Below are 25,864 nucleotides of genomic sequence, written 5' to 3' on the forward strand. Positions count from 1 at the left end.
AGTCTAGCCTTTTACTCGTTTCACCCCTGTACAGTATTGCACAAAGACATGAAAACCAGGGCAGATCAAATTTGGAGCTTCCCAACCTTGGCTACTTGCCTTCAAGGAATGTTTATGCCTTTTAAAGAGTTGCCATCATTTAACTTTGTTACAGCCTTCTTTCCACCATTTTGGTGTCTACTGCCAATTTTTCCAGTGAGCAGTATAGCACCCATTCTTGGGTTTTCTTGATTGTTAAAACCAGTTAATAGAGAAAATGAGGAATAAGACTGACATAATCTCAGTTTTAAGCATAATTCATCTATACAATCTTTCAGTCTTCCTAACCTATGTGAATGGAATTTGTTTGCATAAATCTGTTTCCACCAAAGGCTTCTAAACTGTGAACTAATTACATGATCTAATTTTGGAGCATTTCCAAAATTAATCCCTGAATTAGTTAGCTTTTGCTTTTCTTTCATGTGTCATCTTGCCTTTTCACATTTCATTAGGTGTCAAAGCCAAGAGAGACAAAGCACAAGCTATTTATACTTTATCAAGTCTCAAGATAATGGAAAATATTTTATCCCACTTAGATCTACAGAAGAGTGGAGGTATTTGTGACCCTATGATGGGGACTTACATCCCATACTTAAGTTACTTTAGGTGTCAGCTAGACCCAGCTTCTCTACATTGCCTCATGTGGGTACTGTCTACTTGGAACGTATCTCCATTTAGTTGTCACTACCCATCATAGGATATGTCCATCATGTCCTTCAAGACTGGGTTGAAACGTAGTGGTCTGGGGTAGACACCTAACCCATTGGCCCACTCACTTTAGGAGTGCTTCTTTATTTTGGGTGAATATGTGATCCAAGCATATCCGTTGGCACTTCTCAGGCATAGTTTTGTGCATCTTCTCAAGTTGCTACATGTGTATGTTTACCATAGGTAAAACCTGAGTGAGTGCCAAATTTCTTTGCAGGAGGAGTGCAGTGACCGTCAGTGCTGCCAGAAGAAAAGTATTTGGCATCTCATTGTAAAAGTAGGATGCACAGCAGAAAAACTTAGCCAACTTTATCTCTCTGCCCCACTCCCGGGTGAGTCTCTTACCTGATTGGCAACTAGGGGTGGGAACTGGAATAGGTTTGCCCTGGCCTTTGTCCATCTGGGCCTGGGATGTGGGGCCGCAATAGGATGGAGCACCTCCTGCCCATGGTTGCAATGGGAGAGCTAGAGGATAAATGCTGAAAATAATATTCTGGGGTGAGGGCCAAGGTCATGGCCAGCAAGTGTGTCCAAACTGTGTCGTAAATTAAAGTAACTGTTGGAAAACTGGGAGCTGAATTATGGAGCCAAAATGAGTGGTGCTGAGCCACAGAGCATGCCAAGAACTACGAGAGGGAGGAAGTGCGACAGGTCACACTGACGAAGGTCAGCGAGGCACTTCTGCTTGCAGGCTGGCCAGGTCCAGGACGGACACAGTAGGCAAAAGCATGCTTGCTCATTTACTAGATAATTCCATATGCTCCCAGGGATTCCCCATGTTAATTCTGATCTCTGAAGCTCTTCACAGATGGGCAGGAAATTCTATTCTTTGGTTATTCTAATCCCAAACAAACCATGATACATGCAGAGCCAATTTCAGTTTTAATCGTGTTACCTTTATCCAAAAAGGAATCAATCCACATTTTTGTGCTGCCCTGCAGAACATTGAGCACTGGCACCTTTAGCGCAGAGAAAAACCTAGCAGAAAAAGGTGTTCAGGCAGCCATACGGTCAGCACAATATGTACAAATGAGTTTGTGATTGCTTGCTTGCCCTGTGCGTGTGTGAAGGGGATAGGGCAGGATGCTATATTGTGACAGTTTCCATACTTTATCTAACTATCCATACACTTCCTCCTCTTCCCTCTCTTCCTGTTGGGACTTTTTTGTACATGCCCAATGCCGTAAGATTCCAGAGGAAATAGCACTTTATGATGATCTAAATCAGGGTCCAATTGCAAGGCCAGATTTTCTGTTACACTTTCACTCATATCATAAAAACTAACCATACTCCTTAAAAAAGAAAAATTTTCAACCTTTTCAACCCCCAAGTAAAATCTAATCGCTTCTATAATGCCATGATCCATAACTACATACTTGTTTCATACAAAGGCAAAACTATATTGGTGCCCGTTACTCAGACACTAACTTTTTTTAAATCCTTAAAAACATTTCTGACAGGAAAATCAAACACACACAGCTAGCTGAAGTTTGCACAAGTTAGTCCAAACCTTTGGTGACTGAGTTACTCGTCCTCTGTTATTTGGCTTTGAAATGCTGATGCATCCGTTTCTCCCCAAGTTCAGGGGAAAAGGTCTCTCTCCCTCTGCTCTGCTCCTTTTGCCTCCTTCCCTTCCTCCCACTGCCAGAGGCAAAGGAAGGAAGGAGAGACAAGCAGCCCACCTCCCTCACCGCCTGAACTGTGTAATTGAATGGAGACCCACCTTGGCGCCAGGAGATGGAAACAAGCCAGGTGGCCCATGAATAATCCAGAGTCCACTGTAATTTTCATTCTCTGGGCTTCCTAATGGGAATATAAAAAAGTTTTGGACTCTAGAGGACAAGAAAACAAGAAAAAGCCCTTTTTATAAAGAAGGCTTCTTTATTCACACCCTCACTGCCCATCGAGTGAAATTGATCACTTTTGTAAAACCCTGCATTTTCTGGTAGGAAAGTTCAAACCTGGCTGAGGATTGTGTTCCCTTCTCTGTATCCAGGGATTTATATGTGTGATTTCTCTTAACATTCTCTTTCTATCAAAATTTGAGTGTGTCGCTAAAAATGGCTGAAAGCACAAGATTCTTTTCTATGCAGTGACCAGAAGAGAGGAGTCACTCTGCGTGTTTCCCTTCAGATGATTCCTCCACCCTCGGGACAAAATAACATCAAGGGAGAGGATCGACTCCCCTTCCAGGCTTGTCATTTTGGGGAGAGAATCGTGAGGTGACAAGGAGGGAACAAAATACACACAGCAGCACCCAAAACAAGGGAGCGAAAATGGTCCCGCAGCCACTGGCCACCAAGGCTGCCATGGGGGTGGGACCACGATGACCATGGACACCCAAGTTCTCTCTGGGCTTCAAATGCTGCGCTATTTTGAATGAACACCCACTTCCATGTCCAGAGAAGAGGAAGACGTATTTGCCTGATGGATGATCAGTGTATTGTCATTTTCTTTTGGGAGGTGGGGTAGCTGCCAAAGAGATAGGGAGTGAGGAAAGTTTCTTGAAATACTGTGTACGCTGTATGTGGTGATGAGAGACGAGCATTCTAGTCCTTGTTTTGCCACTAAATGGCCGTGGCTTTGGACACATCACTCCTTCTCCCTGGGTTTCATGTGCCTTACCTTTGCAACAGGTGAACTCGATTCTATTTTCTCTAACATCTCTTTAGGCTCCAACATTCTGCAATTACAGCAATCAATACCAACAAGAATGTTGTTAAGATTACTATAGGAGCAATGAATTCTGAAATGTGAAGTAAAAATGGATTCCTATGGCACTTTAAGCATGACTTTAGTGTTATCAAGTAACCTGTAGAAACATCCTGAGATAGAGCCTTAATAACAAACCAATAAATTCCAGATAGCAGGGGAAATGTCCTAATTATGTTAACAAACTGGCAATTTAGGGAACCGACTGGTTTTTATCTTAATTAGGAGACCAATAATTTATTGAGCGCCTGCTGTGCCAGACATTGCGTTAAACCCATTTCTTCATTTCATCTTCACAATAATCTGTGAAGTTATTAGTATACCCATTTTACAGATGAAGAAACTGAGTCTCAGAGAGAATAAGTAAATTTACCCATGCACACAGCTCGGACTCAAGGACTCTGACGCCATGCTAATATTCCTAAACACACTACTGTATCGCCCACTAATTAGGAAATCACAAAAACCTGTAGTAGTAAAATAGGAACACTTCCTTAAGTGTAGGAACTTCGTTTTGATCATAGATTATCTCTTGTGCTTAGAATGGGGTCTGCACGAAGTTGGGTCTCATTGAAAATTTGTTAAATGGAAAGTAACCACCCATTTGCTGATAAGGTCTTGTCTTCTTGGTGTTACTGTCTCTAGAACGGTGCTCTCTGATCGAAATTTCTGTGGTGGTAGAAATGTTCCTTATCTGCATTGTTCAGTTGGTAACCATGTGTGATCACTGAGTACTTGAAATGTGGCTTGTGTGGCTGAAGAATTAAGTATCAAATTTTATTTACTTTTAATGAATTTAATTTGAAATAGCCACATGTGGCTAGTGGCCTACCATATTGGACAGTGCAAGTCCAGGGTAAAATATGGGTAAAATCTTGACGCACAGTAAGAACCCAGGTTTATCACTGAGAAAACAGAGACTTGACGTTAAATATCTCGCCCCAAGACTCATGAACTGCAAAGGAGAGAACCACGATTCATCCTGAGTTTTTCTGATATAACCCAAACTCATATCTCCCCTACCTTCCTGTACAACATTACAGAAAACCGAATCACAAATCTTGGGGCTCAAGAAGCCCCAAAACATAAATAAATGTGAGCATCAAAAGATCATTTCCACAGTTTGGAATGGCTTCACATGGAGAACTTGATCTTCCTTTAGAAATGGGAATCCGTTGTCTTTTGACAAAAGTTTACCAGATAAGAGACTTATCACAACTAAAGGAAATTTGCAATCCAACACTGGAGCTTGGGCCTGCTATTACAGTGAGCTAACAGCGTGTTCACGTCCAGTTTATCTGAGTTGTAAAAATTAAACAGCAGTAGTAACAGGCATGCAGGACGGTGATACCATCATTGTGCACGAGGATAAGGGAGTCATCTGTGTGGGGCTGCGTATTACTGCAGTTGCTCTAAAACAGTATTTCTCAACCTTTGTCGTTGTCGTCTCCCTAATGTGCCTTTTCAGACGTCTTCTCCTAATTGTCCTCTCCCGTGAAGTTTTAGTACCACAGTTTAGTACTGTTTATTTATTTATGTACTGCCTGTATATTTGTGTTTTATCCATAAAAAGAATGTGCTCTTTTGCTCCCCAAGAACCAATGTTCATCACATTGTAAGGGGGAAGGGATGATAACACTTTGGTTGAGAATGTTCTAGAATGGATGAACTCTTCTTGGCAATGAAGGGAAGAAAAGTGGAAAAGGCATGGGCTCCAGTCAGACAGCCTTTAGTTTCAGTCCTGACTCTGCCTCTTGGGAAAATTACTTAATCTCTTTAAGCATCTGTTTTGCTCATCTATAAAATGGGGATAAAAATATTTCCTCCTCCCTCAAACTGTAGTGAGGGTTGCATGAAGTGATGAATATTCATTAAGAGCTTGTGGCATGCAGAAGGAGCTCTCTAGATGCTGGCTAGTTTCATTGTTTTTATTAACACAGACACATTCTGGCAATGCAGCCAATTTTCAAATCTCTTGTTTTCCAGAGGTTGCCATTTTGGATTCTTTAACTTTAAGAGGGAGCTTTATAATGTCTAGGAACAGCTACTTCCTCCAAGGTGAAGGTTCTTAAGCAATCACTGCTCGGAAAGATATAGGATGCTTCCTCATCCAGCTCAAGCCAAATCTTCCAAACGCTTATTAGGGCCCTTCAGAGCTGATGAGACTGAAAACACAGGCAGCGTTTGCCTAATATAAAATATGCACAGTAACACTATCTTAATTAGATGTACATGTCTCTGAAGATATAAATAAATGCTTCCTTTTTGATATGTCTGATTTAATAGCCTAATAACAGGGGAATGTTGCTGAAATATAATTCAGGGGGTGAGGGAGAAATTAATAAACTCAAATATTTAAAGCTCAACAGCAATTAACAACCCATTTAAAACAAATTTCCGAATTTTAATTTTATTTATCCTTACCCAAGCAGGACTGAGCCTGGGATTCATCATTATTCATTTCAGACCTAACAAGGTGCTCTGCCCTCTGCTCGGTGGCACTTTCAGATCCCATTATGCAGGGGCAGCAGACCGTGACGCCAGCGGTGGCTGAGAGTGGAAATTCAGAGGTCCCACCTGAGTTGCCACAGGCCCAGGTTTCTCATTTTCCTCTTTTACGACTTTGGCTTCTCTCACTTCCTTGGAAAGTTGGATTTTAATGTTTGTGCTGCATGTTTAGCTACATACATATACCCATACATAAGACCAGAATATTTTTTTCTTTAGGGTCCCCAGGCATCAAGGAATGTCCACGTCAATGACCTCTGGTCAGCTAGGGTAAAAACCTGAGTTCTGACCTTCCTGCATATACAGAGGGGATATGAAAGTGAGTCTCCAGCCTGTGTGCCTAGAAATCATCCTAGAATGAACTCCCCTCCTGGGATGACGGAGGGCTGTGAAGGGCTCAGCACATGGTATTTTCCCCATTTGTGCCTTTGCCTGATGGGACAAAGATGGGGAAGAACTCGGGGTGGGGTAGGAGGGAGGGCATGGTAGCACACGTGATGGAGACTCTTCCTCAAAGATGCTCAACCCAGTCTGGGAAGCTGGAGAGAGCTAAGCAAGCCAAGCATTCTTTGTTGAACAATAATTTCTGATGTAGAAACCCAACAGGGGGCAACTGAAAAGAAGAGGAGTGGAGAGTGAAGAACCACATGGTGCGAGATCAAATGAAGAGCGTACATACAAGTTTAGCCTTCTGTGCATGCAGAGGTTCAAGGTGAAGATGTCCTCTACATGGCCCCTTATTGCAAGGGCTGCACCTTCTGTCAGAGAAGTGGCCATCGTTGGCCAGTCCCTCTTGCACTGCTTTATTAGGAGATTTCTCCAGCCAGAAGCTGTGGGGAAGGCAGGGGACGGGACTATCCACGTTTTGGGTGAGAGTGAGTGTAACAGTGGAACAGCCGGGGCTGCCAGGAGCACTGTATTGCACTTTGGGAGCACCTTCTAGTATCAGAGGGTGGGCCAGTAGGTGAGAGTCCCTGAAATCATGGGCTTTCCATCTAAGGTGGTGGATTCATTTCCTGGGGCTGCCCTAACACATTACCACAACTTGGTGGTTTAAAACAGCAGAAATCTAGTCTCTAACAGTTCTGGAGGACAGAAATCCAAAGTCAAGGTGTCGGCAGGGCTGATGCTCTAACAGAGATTCCATTGCTTGCCTCTTCCACCTTCTGGGGGTTGCAGGTATTCCTTGGCTTGTGGCTGCATCACTCCAATCTCTGCCTCCGTCTTCACATGACCTTCCCCTCTTCTCTCTGTCTGTCCTCTGAGTGTCTCTTATAAAGATACCTGTCATTGGATTTAGGGCCCACCCGGATAATCCAGAATGATCTCATCTCAAGATCCTGAATTTAATTACGTCTTCAAAGATTCTTTTTCTGAATAAGATCACACTCAGGTTCTTGGGGTTAGGACCTGGACACATCTTTTGGGGGACCAGTATTCAATGCACTACTGATGGTAAATAGCAGAGAGGAAATACTCATTATGCAACGTGAAATTCATGCATCTTTCCTGTTATGTCGTAGTTAATGTTTGTTAATTTTCTTTTAATTATTATTGTTATTATTTTTGCTACATAGTGGCCAGTTTGTTTCCAGGGGAGGATTTTGTGCCAGTCAGTTGGGCTGCTCCAGGGAGAGAGATGCCCAGGTTTCTCACAGGGGCTTTGAGCCCAAAGAATAAGATATTCCAAAAGGTGCCTAGACCTGTCATATTATAGATTCCATTTGTCCCTTCTTAACGCTGAAGCTTGAGGCATGGGGTTTCCTTTGAGGAGCTGCGGGATGGGCAGAGAGATGAGGAGACGAGACCACCCACTAGAGCTAGCAGCTCTGGAATGATGCTAAGGCTGGCCAGGTGATCCTCAGAGTGCAATGCCCACAGCAGTTTCAGGCAGGAGACGAGCAATGGGGCCCAAAGGAAAATTAACAGATTATAATAAGCAGATGGAGTGGGGAATCCAGGAAAGGTATATTAAATTTTTCCTATTAGTTAAGCTTCTGCTTTTTCAAGCAACCTTAAGTGATAAAAGGATATTTGACAGCTACTGGGGTAGCTCAGAGAATTTACAGAAGAGCCGAACAATCCACTTCAAGGGCCAACACAGAATCCAGAGCAGATACTGTCATTAGACACTGCCATTTTCTAGAATTCTGTCATTAAAATACTATTGCTCTCCTGATGTCTGGTCTTTCTCCGCTTTCAAGTTTCAGATTCCGGAGGAAGAAGCTGGCCCCAATCGAGTGTGAGAATAATCAGCCGTGGTGTAGGCATGGCAGCTGTGAGCTGGAGAAGTCACCCCAACTGGGATCTGTGACAGGTGGTCAGGGGGTGGCCAAAGGGTACAGGGCCTCAGTGGCTGGACTGGGGTTGGGTGGGGCCAGAGAGCAGGAGCAAAGAAGCAGACTTGGGTGTGGCCTAGCCCAGAGCAGTGGATCTCAAACCATTTTGTCTAAGGATCTCTTTACATCCTTAAAAATTATTGAGAATCCCACAAAGGCCCAGGTGCCTATATCAATCAATGTCAGCCTCATTAGAAATTAAAACTGAGACATTTTTTAAGACCCAAGAACAAAAGTAGGCATGCCACTAGCTGTCACAGTGATGATGTCACCACACCTCAGGCAGCCTCTGGAAGACTCACTGTATACATCCGGGAGTGGGCGGGAAGAAGGTCCCTAACATCTTAGTGTTATAATTTAGTTAGTTCTGACCTTGGAGACCTCTGAAAGGGCCTCCACTCGCCTGGATGCACGTGGGGATCTGCTGCATGGTGGTTCAGAATGTGGACACATGGCAAGACTGCCGAGTTTGGAACCTGGCTCTAACACAATTTACCCTCTCAGTGCCTCCATGTCCTCATCTGAGAGGGGCTGAGGAATGGGACCTCCTCACAGGGGCTGTAGGGAGGGGTAGAAGGGCATCTGGCACTAGGATGTAGTCACAGCATTCTGGCTCTGATGAGGCGCAGGGCCAGCACAGCTGCTGGGACAGCTGGACGTACAGGCAACCCCAGGGCACCGGATCCGGGTCTGATGGGCGGGACAGGAGCCTGAGCACTGGCCTTGGGACCCAGACTCAATGCTAGGGCTTCTGGCTCCCTGAGGAGGTCTAGTGCCAAGTTTCCCCACTGGGAGGAGGCTCAGCCCTGGCCCCGGAGTCTGAGGGAGCTGCCATGTGCTAGGGGGGCCTCCGTGGGCTTTGTTCTCAGGAGCGGGTGAAGTAACAGCCCGTGGAGATGCGATGCGATCTGATATCTCAGCAAAGACAACTCTCAAAAGAATATCTTTTTTTATGGTATGCATGATTTGTATTGCTGATACACGTATTTCTCTGCATCAATCAATAAAAAGATGAAATTGGGCCAATTTATGAATATTTCATACATAACAAATCTAGGTTTTTAATGCTCAAAAAACTGATAAAAAGTCTGTCGATATGTCTCCAACCTGGATCCTTCTCAGGGCATCACGTGGAGACAGGTTCTGCCACCAGCCTGTGCCTGCATCACCCCAGCCTCTAACTCCAGGTCCAGTCACCCAAGGACACAGGACTTCAGCTTCCTTCCCGTGAGAACCAGAGGCCTGGGTCATCCAGGTCACTCTGAGGTTGGGGACGTAGGACAAACCAACCGACGGATCCTATGGAACGGGCTGGGAGAGGGGATGCTGGAGGAGCTCACGCACACACGAATGACACGAAAGCCACACACTCCAGTGGTCACGTGGACTGCCCTTAAAAACTGCCCTGTGATATGACTGTATGATTCTTACTTGAAGAATAACTACGATCAAACAAAGAGGGCAAGGGAAGAACGTATTTCCCAAATGCCCGTGAGTCAAGGGGCAATCCCTCCATGATCAGTCCATCCCCCCAAACCACAAGGGGATGTGCTCCCTGAGATCCCAGCAGCACCTGCAAGTCTTGCAGTCCTCCTGCTGTGGTCCTCCTCATCCTGGGCCCCCTCCCGCCCACTCCCCCCATGCTCTCTGGTTTCCTTCCTTCAATGGGGCCATTCTTCGTCCTTAACGCCCCAGCACTGTGGGGCAATTATTTGTTGAGTGGTAGCAGCACTTCCAACGCAGCCGTGCCCACAGGGCGGCCCTCAGTCTCACTTCACTGCCTCAGCGGCCTTTTATTTACTAACTAGGGTTACCATCCCCAGTTTTCAGCAAGAGCCAGCCCAGAGCCACTGGCTCACCCCTCATAATCACAAAAGCGGAAGGAGTTGTGGAAGCCGTCTATTTCAGCTTCTTCATTTACAGCCGAGGACACACACTGGAGCAGTTCAGGATTTAGTCAAGACCACGTGGAGAACAAGGAGGACATTTCTGAGCCTGTGACCACGTGCCTGGCAGTGAGGGGCCGTGATCTCTTCTCTCTCTTCGTGTGCCTTTTGTTCAACTGCGGCCCTTGGAGCAGGCAGAAAAGATCCATTTCTAGTTTTGTAATATGCTTTGCAACCCCAGAGAGAAAGAGCCTTACCTAAATAAACAGGGAAGTCAATATGTTTGAAAAGACATTAACGGTATTTGTCCTCCTGTAACACGAGCTGGCTTCTCTCTGCTGTTCTCCGAAGTCTTGTTCCTGTGAATACGTGCTGGGTGCTGGACGGCTCTCTGAAGCCTGAGATGTCAGCTGACAAGGGATTTGGGAGATTTGTGTAATAATAAGGGACTCTTGAAGGCCAAAGTGTTCTCAACACTCGAAGGAATGAAGTTAGGAAAGTGGAAAATTAAACTCACTGCTGCTAAATTCCACCGAGGTCCCCTCAGGCCCATAACTGGGCTGTGTTTGGGGTGCGGGCCCAGCCAGGACTCAGCTGACTTCCCAGATCACACCACTGTGTGAGCACCCAGCAGAAAGGCTTACTCGACTGCCAAGAGGCACAGAATGTGAGGGCTCACCTCACCTGGGTTACTCTAGTCACCTGGGACCAGAGAGATGAAGTATTTTCTTTGGGTCACACAGCTTATGAGTGGCAGAGCCAGAGTCTCTAGAAGTTCCTGGTGTCTCAGTCCAGTGCTCTTTCCACTAATGGAGCCTGCTCCTCAGATCCCACTGCTGCTGGGGACAAAACTAGCTGTGACCTTGGGTCAACGTGGCACCAGGTCGTGAGTCAGTCCTTCGGGGATGTGGCCCACTCTGCGCAGCCCTGTGTGACAGAAGGACTCAAACCCACACATCTGCTCCTGTCATCTCCTTCTTCAAAATTCTTCAGCGCTTGCCCTGCCCATTCATGTTTCTCATCCTCGATCACACATAACGGCTCGTCTGCCTGAAGTAATGATTTTAAATCTCTAGGGGAAAAAGACCTCATCATTGTTTTTTATTTTAATTATGAAAAGAAACAAAACTTGCTTGACTTTTTAGGACAATGCAGGAACTTAGGCTTTTTCAGACTATTGCTTCCCAATACGGGGAACTGAGTTTCGTTCCCTCTAGTGTTGGGGCCATTTCAAGGGAAGTTTAAGGAGCCCCAAAACAGGACCAAACCTAAGCTCATGATGGCCTATAAAGTCCACAATTTGACCCTTACCTATACATCCAGATTCCTCCCCGTCTACCCCAAGCAGACAAGGCCATACTGAATCACCTGGGATTTTCCAGACTCGCTGTGTGCTCTCCTACCCCCATGTGCTTGCTCACATGGTACCTTCAGCTCAGGTTGTCTCAACCTGGCCACTGTTACCATTTGGGGCTGGATTTTTTGAGGGGGCTGTCCGTACCTTGTAGCAGCATCTCTAGCTGGCTTCTACCCCACTAGAGGCCAGTAATACCCCCAAGTCATGACAATCAAAAATGTTTCCAGACATTGCCAAATGATACCTGGGCGGTAACCACCGCTCAAGAGGAATGGACTTCTTGACACTCGTCTGTCTAGCATCAACTCGTCTTTCATGCATCAACTCAAATATCATGTCCACCTTGAAGCCTTTGGAACTGCTCCAGGCAGAACTAGATGTCTTCTCTCTGCTGATCCTGAGCCTTAGAGATTTGCACCTCCATTTGGTGCTTATGCTATGGGAGTGTAATTGTTTGTCTCCCCTCTGTGCCAATTAGATCGTGAAATCTCAGACTTCAAGGATTATGCCTCCAAATCTATATTCTTAAGTCCTGAGCACTTAGTACAATATCTGACCCATAGAAAGTGTTGAAGAAAGGTTGGCTGAATGGACGGTCTGCCATTCTAGGCTGGTACTTTCTGGTGATGACTCCTCAAAGACACATCTCGATTGTCCTCTCATCTAAGTTCTCCTAAGAAACTCAGCCATTGGCATAATCACAGCATCACAATGTCACTTGATTCTTGCTTGAAAAATAACTTTGCCAAGGCAATAACCCAGATTTTGTTAATAGTCATACTAATAGTAGTGTTAGAGCTATGATAGCAGCTGCTGCCATTTAAGGGTCTTCTCCATGTCCTGCCAGCTGTTTTCACCCTAAGTACTAAAATTATAACATTTCTGTGAGCTCTGTCTTACTATTCCCTTTTACAGGTGGGAAAACTGAGGCTCTGAGAATTTAGTTTGCAAACTCAGCATCCTGGTGGCCCTAGGATTATATCCACGGCAGTTTGACTCCAAACCTCAGTCACTAACCTGTCTTTGATTTCCAAATTTTTATTCTTAAGAGTGATTCTCAAAAAGCAGTCTATAAAAATCTCTACAGCTCCAGTGCGCCAGATGAACGGGTTACTGATGCTCTGCCGTCATCTGTGTCACTTCTTATCATGGCAATGAACATCAGATTCTATCAAAATAGGGAAAAAAATCATTTTGATGCAGGATTTGCATATCCAAGGATTGGAGGATGGTTTGTATAATCAAATTATGTAGAGTTGTAAAAAGGGAGCATCATTTAAACAGCTTACAAAATTACTTTGAAGATGCACATTAAAATCTAAAGAACCCATTGCCTCCAAGATCTTTAGAAAAAGTTAAATGCTAATTGATCATGACAGCCTTGTTTTTATCACTGGCATCATTCTCCATTTCTACTTCGTCAATATCACAGCTCCAATATCACTCTATCCTGTATTCTTCTTCCGGCCACAATCATACCATGCTATAATAACAGATGGAATTTATGCACGAGTGAATTTTCCCTCTCTCTCCCCATAGTTGATCAAAAGGAGCAGCCTGGAAAAAACCCCTGAAATTTGCTGAAATTCTGATTTCTTTCAGCAGTTTTATAGATTTTATAACTTATCTTTTATTGACTATGCAAGGTCTCTGGTCCCCAGCATCTGTTTGTTGCATCTGGGGAGAAAGATAAATTCCCTTTTTTATGCCACTGAACCAAATTTAAGAGACAGACAAACACACAGGTCTTAATCCAAGAGGACAGCCTCACATCCCTCTTCCTCGCGCTGGCTATCTTTCTCGGTCCTGTGTGGACAGGACAGGAGGAGGAGGAGGTGTCTTCTAGCCTGCGGGGTTTGTCAGCTTACGGATGAAGGCACCAAAGACACACTGCTTAGGCTAAGAGTAGGTGCTCCCCTCAGATAGGGGACCTGGAGATGGTTGGTTATGAGCTCAAGCTTTGGGGAGGCTGCTTTGTATACATAAAAAATACCCTATGCATTATTTACAATTTCTCAGACTTAAAGAATTGCACCTGGTCACCCAGAGATATGATTATACATCACGGAACTTCATTATAATAATGGCTCTAGTACTCCAACTTCTTTAAAACCTCAGCTGTTCGATTCAGCCTCTTCAGCTCCATAACTGTTTATAAGATTAATAGACTCTGATGCATAATTGACTCTCCCATCGGGAGAAGAAAAGAGAGAGCGTCTAATCCTAGCCCTCACAAAAGTAACACTCCCGTGGTGACATGGTGTCTAGACACATGGACAGATCAAGGTAGGGGAGAGAATGGAGACGAGTAGAAGAGTCAGCCCTGGAGAAGGTGGTCTTGGAGGGTCACTCATGCTCTCTTTTCACAGACGCTTGACTGGACGGAGTTAAAAATAGACTTCATTGCAGGGCCCTTGGGACGGGATCCAGCCGGGCAGGAGGGACTGAAGCCTGAGCTTGGAAGAGGCAACAAGGAGGACAGGGTTCCAACAAGGAAGGAAATGGAAGTGGATCCACAGAGGACTGGCCCAGGGGCTTCCAGTTTGGTGGCAGTGAAGCCCAGAGGGAGAATGATGCCTTGGGCTCCTCATTCCCCTTCTGGGGTCACAGGATGTTGCAGCAGGACCTGCAGAAGGACCCCCTCCAGTAGGACACGTGAGTCCTGCTTTCAAAGCAAATACGAGCTGGTAAGGATGGCAGGGCAAGTCTCCCTAAGTGAGGAGGAACTGGGAGCTGGGCCGTCACCAGTGTGGGCCCCAGAGATTCAGGAAATGCTTCTTGAAGGAGTTGAAGGTCAAAGGAAATGAGGGCCTTGGGTGGGTGGATGGGGGAGGAAGTCACCATGACACAAGGGGAAGGTCAGGAGCCAGGCTCAGAGAGGGGAGAGCAGACTCACCAGTGGTGGGAAGGAGGTGTGCCTGGATCAGCCAGGATGGGAGCAGCCGGGATGCCTGCTCAGCATCTCAGGTCACCACTCAAAGTTCTAGACTTCCATCCAGTGCAGCCCCTCAAGCATAAGCAGTCTTCATATTGAACAGTCACTCAATCACTTAGCAATAGCTTCAATAAAGGAAGGAGGTCTCAGTAAAAAATGGAAACAGGAAGCAGAATTTTCATTGCTAGCCTATCTTACTACTACTCTCCCTGTGTAACTGTGCCTCTTCTCTTGGCTTATTTTAATGTTCCAGAAAGAGCCTGTGTGGCTTGCAGTCTTAAGAAAAATAAAAATTTTTAAAAAGCAGAGCACATGATGAGAAGAGATTGAAATGGAGAGAAAGCCTTATTTTCTACTCTTGAACGGTGAGGGTTTCACACGTAAAGAACCTCACTCTATTGTTCGAGAGAAACGTCTGGATTGATCTTTCACTCATCAGTTTGTGCTCTTCTCTCTTTGCCTTAAATAACTGCTTTTTAGCTGGACATCTGCGGCATCTGCTTCTCCCCCATCTCCTGGAAAACCCAGAGTGGGGTGCAAAGATAAGTCTTATCTCTCCTTTGGGTTTCCTCTTAACTGACCACCAAATGACCCCAGGGGTGAAGAAGGAAGGTCAGGCCCATATTAATGTGACCATAATTCACACATTTGCTTGGTGAAAACCTGGTACAGGGGAATAAAGGACTTGTAATACAATACGGACTTGTAAGCTTCATCGTTATTTAGACATGAACTTGCTCTTTCGTTCATCTCTAGGAGACACGGCATACTTTTAAAAGTGCATTTTACATCACAGATTTAAAAGGCTACGTACTTACAGTTAGATCCTTGACATAAAGAACCCCTTCCCTGCCATGTGAACTCTACACACAATCCTTCCTATCATTTTCAGGGAAAAAGAAGCAGGGGCTGACAACAGAGATGCCCAGGCTCAGTTTATTGACTTCTAAGAACTATTAACCTTTTGCAGAGAAGGAAAAAAACCCCTCGCTGTATCTAGGGCCTGCTGGGTGCTAATTTGACATGGCAATGAGATAAAAGTTCAGCTCCAGCTGCTGTCAACCTCACCGGATTGGAATGCCGTCTACTTAGCATAAGAGTCAAACAATTCCCTGGCAATAGATTGCTTTCCACTTGTAGGTCTACTAAATAAATAGAAAAGTAATTAACAGCACTCAATGGCAGATATATCAGGTGGAATTTCATTAGAGCAGAAGAACTGAGAGAATCGAGAAATCATTTTGTGCCCCATCGTCTGATGAAGCTCTCATGCTGCCTTTCCCTAGGATGGATGTGTTATTTCTACTTTTCTTCAAGAAGAGAAATTTCTGAATCTCCTATTATATCTTCACTTTGATCAATGGGCAAAGAAAAGAAAAATCTTAAGTGCTTGAAATTAGTTTAAAAAAAACAACAAAGTCTGCTCATTTTTTTCCATTTAATTATTTTTGTCCTGAAACCAAGGGGTAATTATCTCTCTGTTGTTGTATTTTTTTCTTTTCTTTTTTTTGCTCAATTCTTAAATATCTGAATTTTGAAATGCTAACTGAATGTCTTATTCTTATTTTGCCCCCTCCCTTTGGAAAATAAGTGGCATTATGTCATTTTTAACAGCAGGAAGAAATAAAATTGCATTGGAAGGAAATTCTATGCTCAGTTGGAAAAAGAAAAGATGTTTAAGGCATTTATTTTTAACCAGCTTTTAAAAAATATATCTGAAAGTACTAAATTCAATTTCACATGTCTAGAATGGTATAACCTAATTTTAGCATATTAATTAACAATAAAAGTAGTGTTTTGCCTCATACAAAGAAATAAAATAATTAACTTACCGAGGAAATGGGGGTCATATGATTTTACTTTGAGAGAGTAATGAATGATGTTGAGTAACAGCAACAAAAAGGTTTTGCAAGGCAGCTCTGGCTGTGGAGTCTGTTTGGGATTTTTTGTGAAATACCCAACAGCCAACCAGTTTTCTCCATCACCAAATATTACCTGTCTTGACCCAGACCAAACCATGCGCACTTCAGCAAGGATGACCTGTGTTCCTCAGGAGGAATGCTGAGTTGAAGGCAGGCAAGAATTTCATGACTTTCAAGGACAGGCTGAGTGTACCAATGTTCCCTGAGTCAATAAACACCAAGATGCCTTCTACTTGTGGAAGAAATTCCAACATTTTTGTATTTTACATATTTGGACCTTTGAACTTGGAATATTTTGTCACACTTCACATAGCTTCATTCCCAGGGGGAAAAAAAAGCTAGTCTTTCAAGTGGTTATTATAAAGCTAAGTGCATAAATATGCATGAGAGGTCATTATTACCGCAAGATGATACTTAAAAGGTTCAAGTGTCTCTTACTAAGATTTTTCAACTTGTTTGGTGACAGGAAATCAAAGTCTCCAGTTTTTCGTTGCCGAACTTTGCCTTTGATTGTTCTTTCAAAGTTTTCAAGAAAATGGTTTCAGAGCTCTGACTGGCATTCCTTCATTCATTCATTCAACAGGTAATTAATAAGATATTTAACTACAAGTGTCCATGTTTTATACAGAAGGCCGTATTTAAAGCATTTGAGCCAGGTAGGCTGAGTTATGGAATTTCCAGATTTTAGAGCTGGAACTAAGGCACAGAGAAGCTAAGTGAATTGTCCCATGTCATGTCGCATCAAGCCTGGAAATCAGATGTGACCCCCAAGCCAGGCCTCTGACCAATGAGTCAGGGCCTCTGGAAGGCTTGAGAGCCCAAAGTGTAGACATCCTGGGATCCACAATAATGAAGAGTTGCATTTTGACTCATTTCTTACTTCTAGAACTTGAAAGTTCAATGGAGAAATTTTATATAGTGTTATCAGAACCTTAAAAGCTCTTAAACATGACATTCTCATTCAGAATTGACTTCAGTTCACCCCATGCTTTCGGCAAATTTCCACCTGGTGAAGATAACACGTTAGTCTTTCGGATTAATTCTCCATGTGGCCCTGTTCTCCATGGGGAAAGGAGAAAGGTGATGGAAAATAAAATAGAGCAGGAGAGAGGAAACAGCTCCCACCTGCAGCCCCATTTTCTCTCTCTCTGTGGGTAGGAATACTCCTCAAGTAGTCTATGGGGTCTGACGACATTTTTAGTCTACAAATTAACACAGAAATAGCAATTTACAAACAATTCACAACAGCAATCCTTTCTTACAGTTTTGCTCCTGGGCTCCCAATCTCTGATTTACAGATCAAATCTTTGGAAGGGGGAGCAGGTGGATTCCAGGGTGAGAGCACGCGCTCTCCCATTTACTGAGTCACCGCATGATGGAGCACCTGTGGTATTTCACACTAGGCTCTCCCTGAATCCTGAGGTTGATCTTGCTTAAGGACATTGCCGTAAAAGAGAACCTGTGAGAGACACATGCGAGCTTTTTAAAAATCAGGGCTGAATTGAGGGTGAGAGCTCCCTCCGTCAACAGAGCTCTCAGAGGAAGTGTTGCTTCTGCAGTCTACTTCCAGAAAGCTCTCCAAGGGTGGATCTCCCACACTCTCATTGGTTATTACCCAAAACTGACATATTTTAAATTGATTTCTGTTCTCTTCCATCATTTAGCCAGTCACGTGACCGTGGAGATTAGTGGAAAGAGTGTGCACTGTGAGGCCGATGTGGGTTTGAATCTCTGCTCCTCCACCTAGTAGCCGTGGGGAATTCAGGCATGTGACCTAACTTGTCTGAGGCTCAGTTTCCTGTCCTGCAAACCACAAGTAATCGTCACCTCTACTCCCAGGGGATCAGGGTTAGAGGAGGTCACACACAGTGGGTTGGGTCCTGGAAGGTGCTCAACCGAGGCCCACCTCCGCCCTCAGCCTTCCCAAGGGAAGAAGTCTTGGGTTGTGTTAGAAGTCACCATAGTCATCCTCACATGCCCCATAATCATTTATCTTATTTGCAAATCATTTCTGTATATCCCTTTATTGTTTCTTTGTTTTCTTTTAACATTTTCTTGTTTTGTTATTTTAACATTTATTAAAGCTGCCAATATTTATAATAAATTTTCTGTTTGTATTGTTTTTCTCTGCTCAGATTGTGATTCGAGTTTCAAAAGGACACATTTTTTCATTTTCAACACCCTTATCAATTCAGCATTTTACCCACCTTAAAAGCTCAAGAAGTTTGCTGACAGACTCAATGATCAAAACATCCCAAACCCAAGCTTTTTCTTTCATTTTAAATTACTCACACTGTCTTCCCTACACCCGAGAATTGCAGGATCAGATGGGACCTCTACTGTCATCAACATCGCCTCTCTCCTAGGCCTGGGTGGGCCACAGGAATAATCAATGCTAGAAAAACGTAGACGTATGGAGACATAGCACCGACCTCCGAAACAGCTCTGGCCAGACCCTTGGGCATATTGCTTTGAGAAGGATAAATTTCTACCATGTGGATGTGGGGTTTTCCCCAGGATGATTTTTCATGGTACCCTGGGCTGCCCCTAAGGCTTCTGGGAAATAAATTCACAGTTCCCTGGTAACCGGTTTGTACTTTCTGTTTGTGATTCTGCATACATTTACTTTTATCCAAAATTTTTTGCTGAGAATCTTGGTTCAAGTGTTGACCTTACACTCTTTCACAAATAACTGGCAAACATGTATGTATGTATGTAAATATCAATATCAGATTGGGTTAGTTTCACGCTGGATTTTATTTATTCACATTTTACAAAGTAAACAGTTCTTCATCTGCCCACTCTTCCCTTCTGCTGTGAGTTTTGAGTTATTCATTCAACCAACGTGTGCTGAGCTCCTCTGAGACGCCAGGCTCTGGGCGAAACACTGTCGCCTCTTAGCTCATGTGCTAATTCTCGGCTCTCCATCTTCCTTTTCATCCCTCAGGAGTCCTTCTTGTTCCTGCACTCTGAGGTGCCCACACAGAATATAATATCCCATGACAGGATGTCTTTCCATGTGCAAACCAAAATAGCACTGGCCTTTGTGCGGCTCTGTTCCTTTCTAAACTCGTCCTGACATAATGTCTAGTCTCACCTCTCACACATTTTGGTCACTTTACGGCACACATCGTGAAGTTCTGTTATAGATCTAAGTTGACTTTTTTGGCTCCTCTATTTGTAAGCTTTGAATCCATTCATATTTTTTCTCCTCGTCACTATTTGAACTACGGCCCTGGTGGGAAGTCAGATGCTTGTGTTTTTCAACTCATTTTCCTTCTGCTAACAAAGATGTTAAAGAGACATTACCCAGACTTGGAACAGGGGCTTGATTAGCTTTATTTCCGGTCCTTTTCTTTTATGGATTGAGAAATCAAAGTTCGGAGCAGCCAAGTGACTTGCCCAGACTCCTGTGGGGAGTCTGTGCCCGAGTCAGGATTAGAATTCTGGCCTCCTGACTCATTTTAGTGTGGGAGTGTTTTTTTTAAAGACTATCTTTTTTTTTCAAATACTTTTAAAAATTAAAAATATGGATGTAAAAGAAAGAACCAAAGCAACTTACAATGCCACATCAAATCAAACACATTTCCAGTACTCCATGGCACTGGAACGTACGATTTCATCCCAGGCATTTTGAATCTCTGATTAGCGTTATTTACTTCCTCAGGGACCCCATCAGCTCACAGTGGTTCAGTTGCCCTCCTAAACCAACAGAGCCCCAGGTCTCCCTTCCCAGCATTTATTAACCTCTTATGATCATGGAGTGTCTGCATCAATTTGTCATTGGCAGCCGCCCCCGCTGATATTGCCTGACCAGCTCTGTTGGAAACCCTCTTTTGATAGGGATTATGTTTTATTTTTTGACAATTCTAATTGTTAGAACGTTTTCCCTCTAATCAAACAAAGTCTGCCTTCCTCTTACTGTCCTCACTGGGGCTGTTTTGCTCTGTGTCCTTCAAACGGACTTGGCTTGCAGGTCAGCAGTATGCTGGGACGGAACCAAAGGGGGCGTTTATCCTCAGGAGTCCCCCGGCCCCTCCTCCTCCTGCTCCTTGATATCAGTGGCCCTGGTCCCCTGACCTCCCTCATATTGGTTCCTCACTTTATTTGCATTTTTCACCGAAGCTTTGTCATTAACAACCCAGGTGGACTGTCCTTCCAGCGCCGCCTTGACGCTTTCTCTAGGACGTGACCTCCAATATTGTCCTTCAGTCTCCTGGACTTTGTGCTGAGTTTGCTGTCCTCAAGTCCGGAGTGCATGGGGTAGATGGCCTGCCCCGCCCTGTTCAGCCCTATGGGTTTGGGACTGATGCTCACACTTGTAGGTCTCAGTTCTGTCCTCTGGAGTGGCACAGGGTACATGTAATCCCTGCTCGTATTTTAAGAGTGTGATCCTATCCCTCTTGCATGGCTCTGCGCCCTCTCCTGTGCACTCTTGTAAAGGATGGATATAAATGCTTGCATCTGTAGCGATGGTGTCTGACCTGTACACAGACCAGGTGGCATTTTCCTGCCTTGGCTGGAATATTCTGTTTTCATCAGTGCAGACTCTCCATTGGTTTTGTTTAGCAGCACAGTGACATTCTGAGCTTCTGGTCAACCAAATACATGGACACTCTCCCCTCTCTTATGAATTGCTGCTCAGCCTGGGCTCAGTTTTCTCATTCCTTATTTATTTTCAAACCTTTGTGTATCCTGTGAATTTACGTCTTTACTCGGATTCATTCTTCTAGCCAATTGGTATCTTTTTGAATCCCCATTCTGTTGTGCACCTATACATTTCCTCCAAGCTTTTGTTGTGCACAAGTTTAATATGTGACTATTTTGTGCTTCAAAAGCATAGATAAAAGTAGGGGCACTGGTTCACAATTCTGAGGGAGTTTACCTGTGCACTGGGGTCCAGCTAATAAGTAAATGGATGGTGGATGGTGGGAACCGAGTTTCTCACTGTTGGGAGAGGAAATTTAAAGATACATGAAAGGAGAGGTTACTAGATTAGAGTCAGAGACATCAGTATGAACTCATGTTTAGCTTAGATGCAGCTAGGTGGATACAAAAATAACTATAGATATGTGTAAATACATGAATTAGCATACATACACATATTTCTAGCTCTGTCTGCTGAGAGGACCTAAAAGCCGGCACATTCCAGTAGCATTGAGCACAACCAGGGCCCGTATCTTGGTTTCTAAATGCAATTCTCCAGTAAAAGGAACCAGGCCTCCTTGGAGAAATGGCTCGTTTTAGGATTGGGTCACGGACAGTACCAGATAAGCCTGGACCATCTTGTAGTAGCAAAAGGTGAGGAAATGCTCAAATAACATAAGGACAGGCCATGTCAAAGGACTCAAGAGCCAACCTGAAGAAGCTCTCAGGGGCCAAAGCTGTAATAATTGGAGCAAAGAAGAAAATAACATAGTACTGTATTATAACTCAAAGTATAAAATAAATCTATGAGTCCATGTTGACATAAGTAAATGACTGAGTAAATACATAAATGGGAGTGAAGGAACAAATATTCCTTACAGAAGAATTCCAAATAATTTACATAGACACTTCCCCAGTGCAACCTTCTGCCCTTGAATGTGGCTGGACTTAGTGACTTGCTGCCAAAGAATACAGTATGGAAGAGAGGGGAAAGTAGCTTTACACTGGACAAACTTGTTGAACACCACCTGGTCGGTGATCAAGGTCAATGTCATCATTGATATGTCACATGGACAAACTTGTTGAACACCACCTGGTCGGTGATCAAGGTCAATGTCATCATCGATATGTCACATGGATAGTGGGCACCTCGATATGATGTGATGAGAATGGCACTTTGTCTCTGTGGTCTTTCCCCCCCAAACCCATTAACTACAGCCTATTCATGAAAAAACATCAGAAAAAACAAAATTGAGGGACATTCTACAAAATAGCTGACCAGTAGTCCTCAAAACTGTCAAGCCGTCAAAAACAAGGAAAGACTGAGAAACTGTCACAGAGCAGAGGAGACTGAGGAAGAAGCATGACAATGAAATGTACTATCTTTGCAACTTTTCTGTATATCTAAAATCATTCCTCCCCCCAAATTATTAAAAAATAAGAATAAAAGAAAGGAAATTACATAACTTTTAAAATAATGCTCAATAGACAAGAACAAGAAATTTGTGATCATCAGCTAGTGACCTCTTGCCAGTTGGTAACAGTCCAATAATCAGTATTTTTCTACTGAATCAGACCAACCACAAATCTCCCTCCTCGTGGGCTGGACGTTCTAGACTAGACTTTTCCAGTCGTTGAAGCAGGGTCTTTGGCACCAATGTCTTTGCCACCACAGTATATGGGGTCTCTAGTTCCGGAACCTTGCACTTCCAAGACTGTTGTATTCCCCTGTGCTTATCCAGACCAAGTCTGGCCATTATTATTGGTAGTAGTATTTTTTTGGTAGGAGATGTCTACTTAGAAGTCCACTGCTATTTAAAGCTAACATATCTGAATCCAAGATCCACATTAAGTTTCCTCCTGCTGTAATATTTTCCTTGTTTCTCCATGATTGTATTCCTATTGTCCTGCTAGTTAGCAACTTCCGGCTATCTGTGAGTTTTCTCTCCTTTGTCTCTGAGATTCAGCCCAACTCTGACCTGCCAGTGAAGCTGCTTTCTGCTACCTCTTTCCATCTTCCATTCACACAGTGGGTGATTCCAATCCTCAGAACTAGAGAGGCCCCCCCCACCCGCCTCATCCTGCACCCACAGAAGTTCTCCAGCCAAGGAACCATTTTCCTCGGAAGTCTCAATGTCTCTCATTTCCTTTCAAAGAAAACTTACGACTCTCAACTATGATCTTCACAGGCCCCACCAAGCATTCCTTCCTACCTAAGATACAGATTAAGTTTGACCCAGCTATTCTTCATCACTCCCCAGATTCGTCCCATCACTGAGACTCAGCCACGTTCTCTCCCTAGCTTGCCCCCAGCAATATGTTCTCTCAGGCTGCCTGCCTTCCTCCTGGCCACCCACCCACATTCCTCCAACACGTCACCACACTCCTCTGAGAAGCTCTTGAATCAAATTCCCTCCAGGACTCCAAGTCACTCCTGTTTCAGCGACTCCTTGACATTTATGAACAGCTATAAAAACATATATACTGTTTCTGTAATTCTTGTTTTCTGGACTGTACTTGAACGTAAGCTTTTTGGGTTCAGCCTCTGTGCCCTTTAAGAACTTCTTATTTTATTTATATCCATGGGGTTTGGCAGTGTTATTTGAACAACTTCTTTTCCCTATACTTGGAGCTTGGTAAAGTGTTCTTTGAACGTGTAAGTGTCCAGTAAAACAAGCTTAGTTAAACTCAGCTTGTTCTTCTTTACACGGGTACCATTTTCCAGCCTTTTCCCCCAACAGGCCCCCTTCGCTCACATTGTCATCGGGGCTTGTCCTCCACCACGTGACTTCCGTCTCACTGCCTCATTCAGGTCTCATCCGCCAGCCTGAGACTTACCGAAGTCCACTTGAACTGACTGCAAGCAGAGATCCATAAGACCCCTCACGAGAGGCTTTGCTGAAGTATAAAATACAATATCGACACTGCGCCCTGATCTGTGGGCTCCGCAATGCTATCAAAAAGGCTTTTAAGTTTCCTGAGCACAGTTTGTACTTGTAAACCCAACCTCCACTTCAAAACCCTGCTCTTCTCCAGATGGAAGCTTTAAAAAAATTGTCATAGTACTTTCTTTTCTTTCTTGATGATCAGCCTGTCACCAGGTTTACCAAGCCCTAAATCCTTAATAAGTGTCTGTTTCTCTTTAACATGCAGAAGAGCCAGTCTCAGAATCTGGTACTTTTCCTTGTTTCAATATTGCCAATGTACATCCTCTGCTAACACTCTCTCTCTCTAGGTGGTCAGATGAGAAAGTAATGGTATTTCTCCATCTTCTGCCTGTGATCTGAACCTGCTACACAGAAGGTCAGGGTTGGGGGAGAGTGAAGCAAGGAACAGAGCCACCTCCAGCCTTCCCGGAGCTGCTGCCTGGGACGGCCCTGCTGTCCTGAGAGTGTGTACCTGTGTAGGTGAGAACGTATGTTTGTGAGTGTGTTTGTGTGTGATGGTGTGTGTGTGTTTATGAGAGTGACCAAGTGTTTGTGTGTGTCTACATTTGTGAGAGTGTGTGTACTTGTGAGTGGTGTGTGTGTTTATGTGTTAGAGTGTATATGAGTGTTTGTGAGACAGTGTCTTTGTGTCTGTATGTGTATGTGAGTGTGTATGCATGTGTGAGTGTGTCTGTGAGTGCACGCCTTGTGTGTGTGCAGAGAATCAGCCACTAGCTCCCAGGAGGCACCCCTCCCACCTGCTGGGCCTAGAGGAGTGTGGCGGGGGGCGAAGAGTGAGGCGGCGGGGGAGGGACGCTGTTCTCAGGGAACCACTGCCTGTGCGCAGCTTGCAGGCCTTGCAGTGGTGAGGAATTTGTGCTCCTCATCCACATTGCGTGCCTCGACATTCTCCCTCCGGCTTCTCACATGGCCTCCTAACCCCACCAGGACCCTCAACTTTCTCATTTGTAAAATGGTGACGATACCAACTGCAAAATGAGGACAACCTGGTGAGGACTGGATGAGACGGAAAATACGCAGGAAGGGGCTTTGCTGGTGAAAAGGACTTTAATATAACGGAGAGTTTCTCTCCATGCACTCCTGCCATGTGTATAACCTCTTATGCATCATGGATACAATGGATAGAACTCTAGCCGTTGCGCAATTTCTACTTTTCTTTGAAATTGAAGAAATAAGCAGAGAAAGGAAAAGAATCTGTTTTTTAACTCTCCGCTTGTTGGTGGGCTGTCTCAGTGTGTTCCTAAGCTCCCCTTTCTTGGGGAGCTGACCTTTGGGCTCCCTGTGGTAGTATATTGCTTTGATCGGCCTCTGGATATCTCAACTTATTGGCTTTGGATCGATCTGTTGATTTAATAAAAGTCACTTATCATTGTCACTGGGTCAGGATAAAGCACCAATTTATCTCCAGTTTGGCGAACGTCATCAGTGATAGATGTTCTGCTGATTTTGTTGCGCAACTAATTTCCATGGCATAATCACAGGAAACCTACATCACTGTCACAGTTCTGGTGTCCCTGCAGATAACTGATGACCCCACCCTGTCGGCTGGATCCTGCCTACTTGGACTCTCAAATTTGCGAATGGCTATCACCTTAATGCTTCATCTTAGAAATGACTTTGCCAACTGCAGCTCATCGAAGGAGAGGTGTGTGGGGCTAGGGGTCAGCAGGGTGAGCTTGGGGTGCAGCTAGAGCAGTAGAGAAAGGATAGGGTGCAATCCGTGCCTATAGCACCTCCCATTCCCCTCAGCTCCGAATGACTAGCTGAGTAAGTTTCCTCCTGCCAGCTTGGTGCATTGTTGAGAAACGGTGGAAATGAGGTCACCAGCAAGTGGAGATTCACTTCCTCTGGACGTTTGTAGCC

General features: G+C 44.3%; 1 long non-coding RNA gene across 3 annotated transcripts in view; it reads left to right on the forward strand.

Moving 5' to 3' along the window:
* Window positions 1–18,992, forward strand: part of LOC106782916 (uncharacterized) — a 31,253-nt gene extending 12,261 nt beyond the window's left edge. For 2 of the 3 annotated variants that reach the window (XR_011434420.1, XR_001380317.3), the window contains 2 exons: window positions 965–1,079; window positions 8,172–9,332. This is a non-coding gene — a long non-coding RNA (uncharacterized lncRNA). Of the gene's footprint in view, window positions 1–964; window positions 1,080–8,171; window positions 9,333–16,872; window positions 16,990–18,070; window positions 18,223–18,541 lie in introns of those variants that run through there. The other variant, XR_011434421.1, reaches the window with a different exon arrangement.
* The last annotated feature ends 6,872 nt before the right edge of the window (window positions 18,993–25,864 follow it).

The sequence above is a fragment of the Equus caballus genome, chromosome 31 (genome assembly GCF_041296265.1).
Source record: "Equus caballus isolate H_3958 breed thoroughbred chromosome 31, TB-T2T, whole genome shotgun sequence".
NCBI lineage: Eukaryota > Metazoa > Chordata > Mammalia > Perissodactyla > Equidae > Equus > Equus caballus.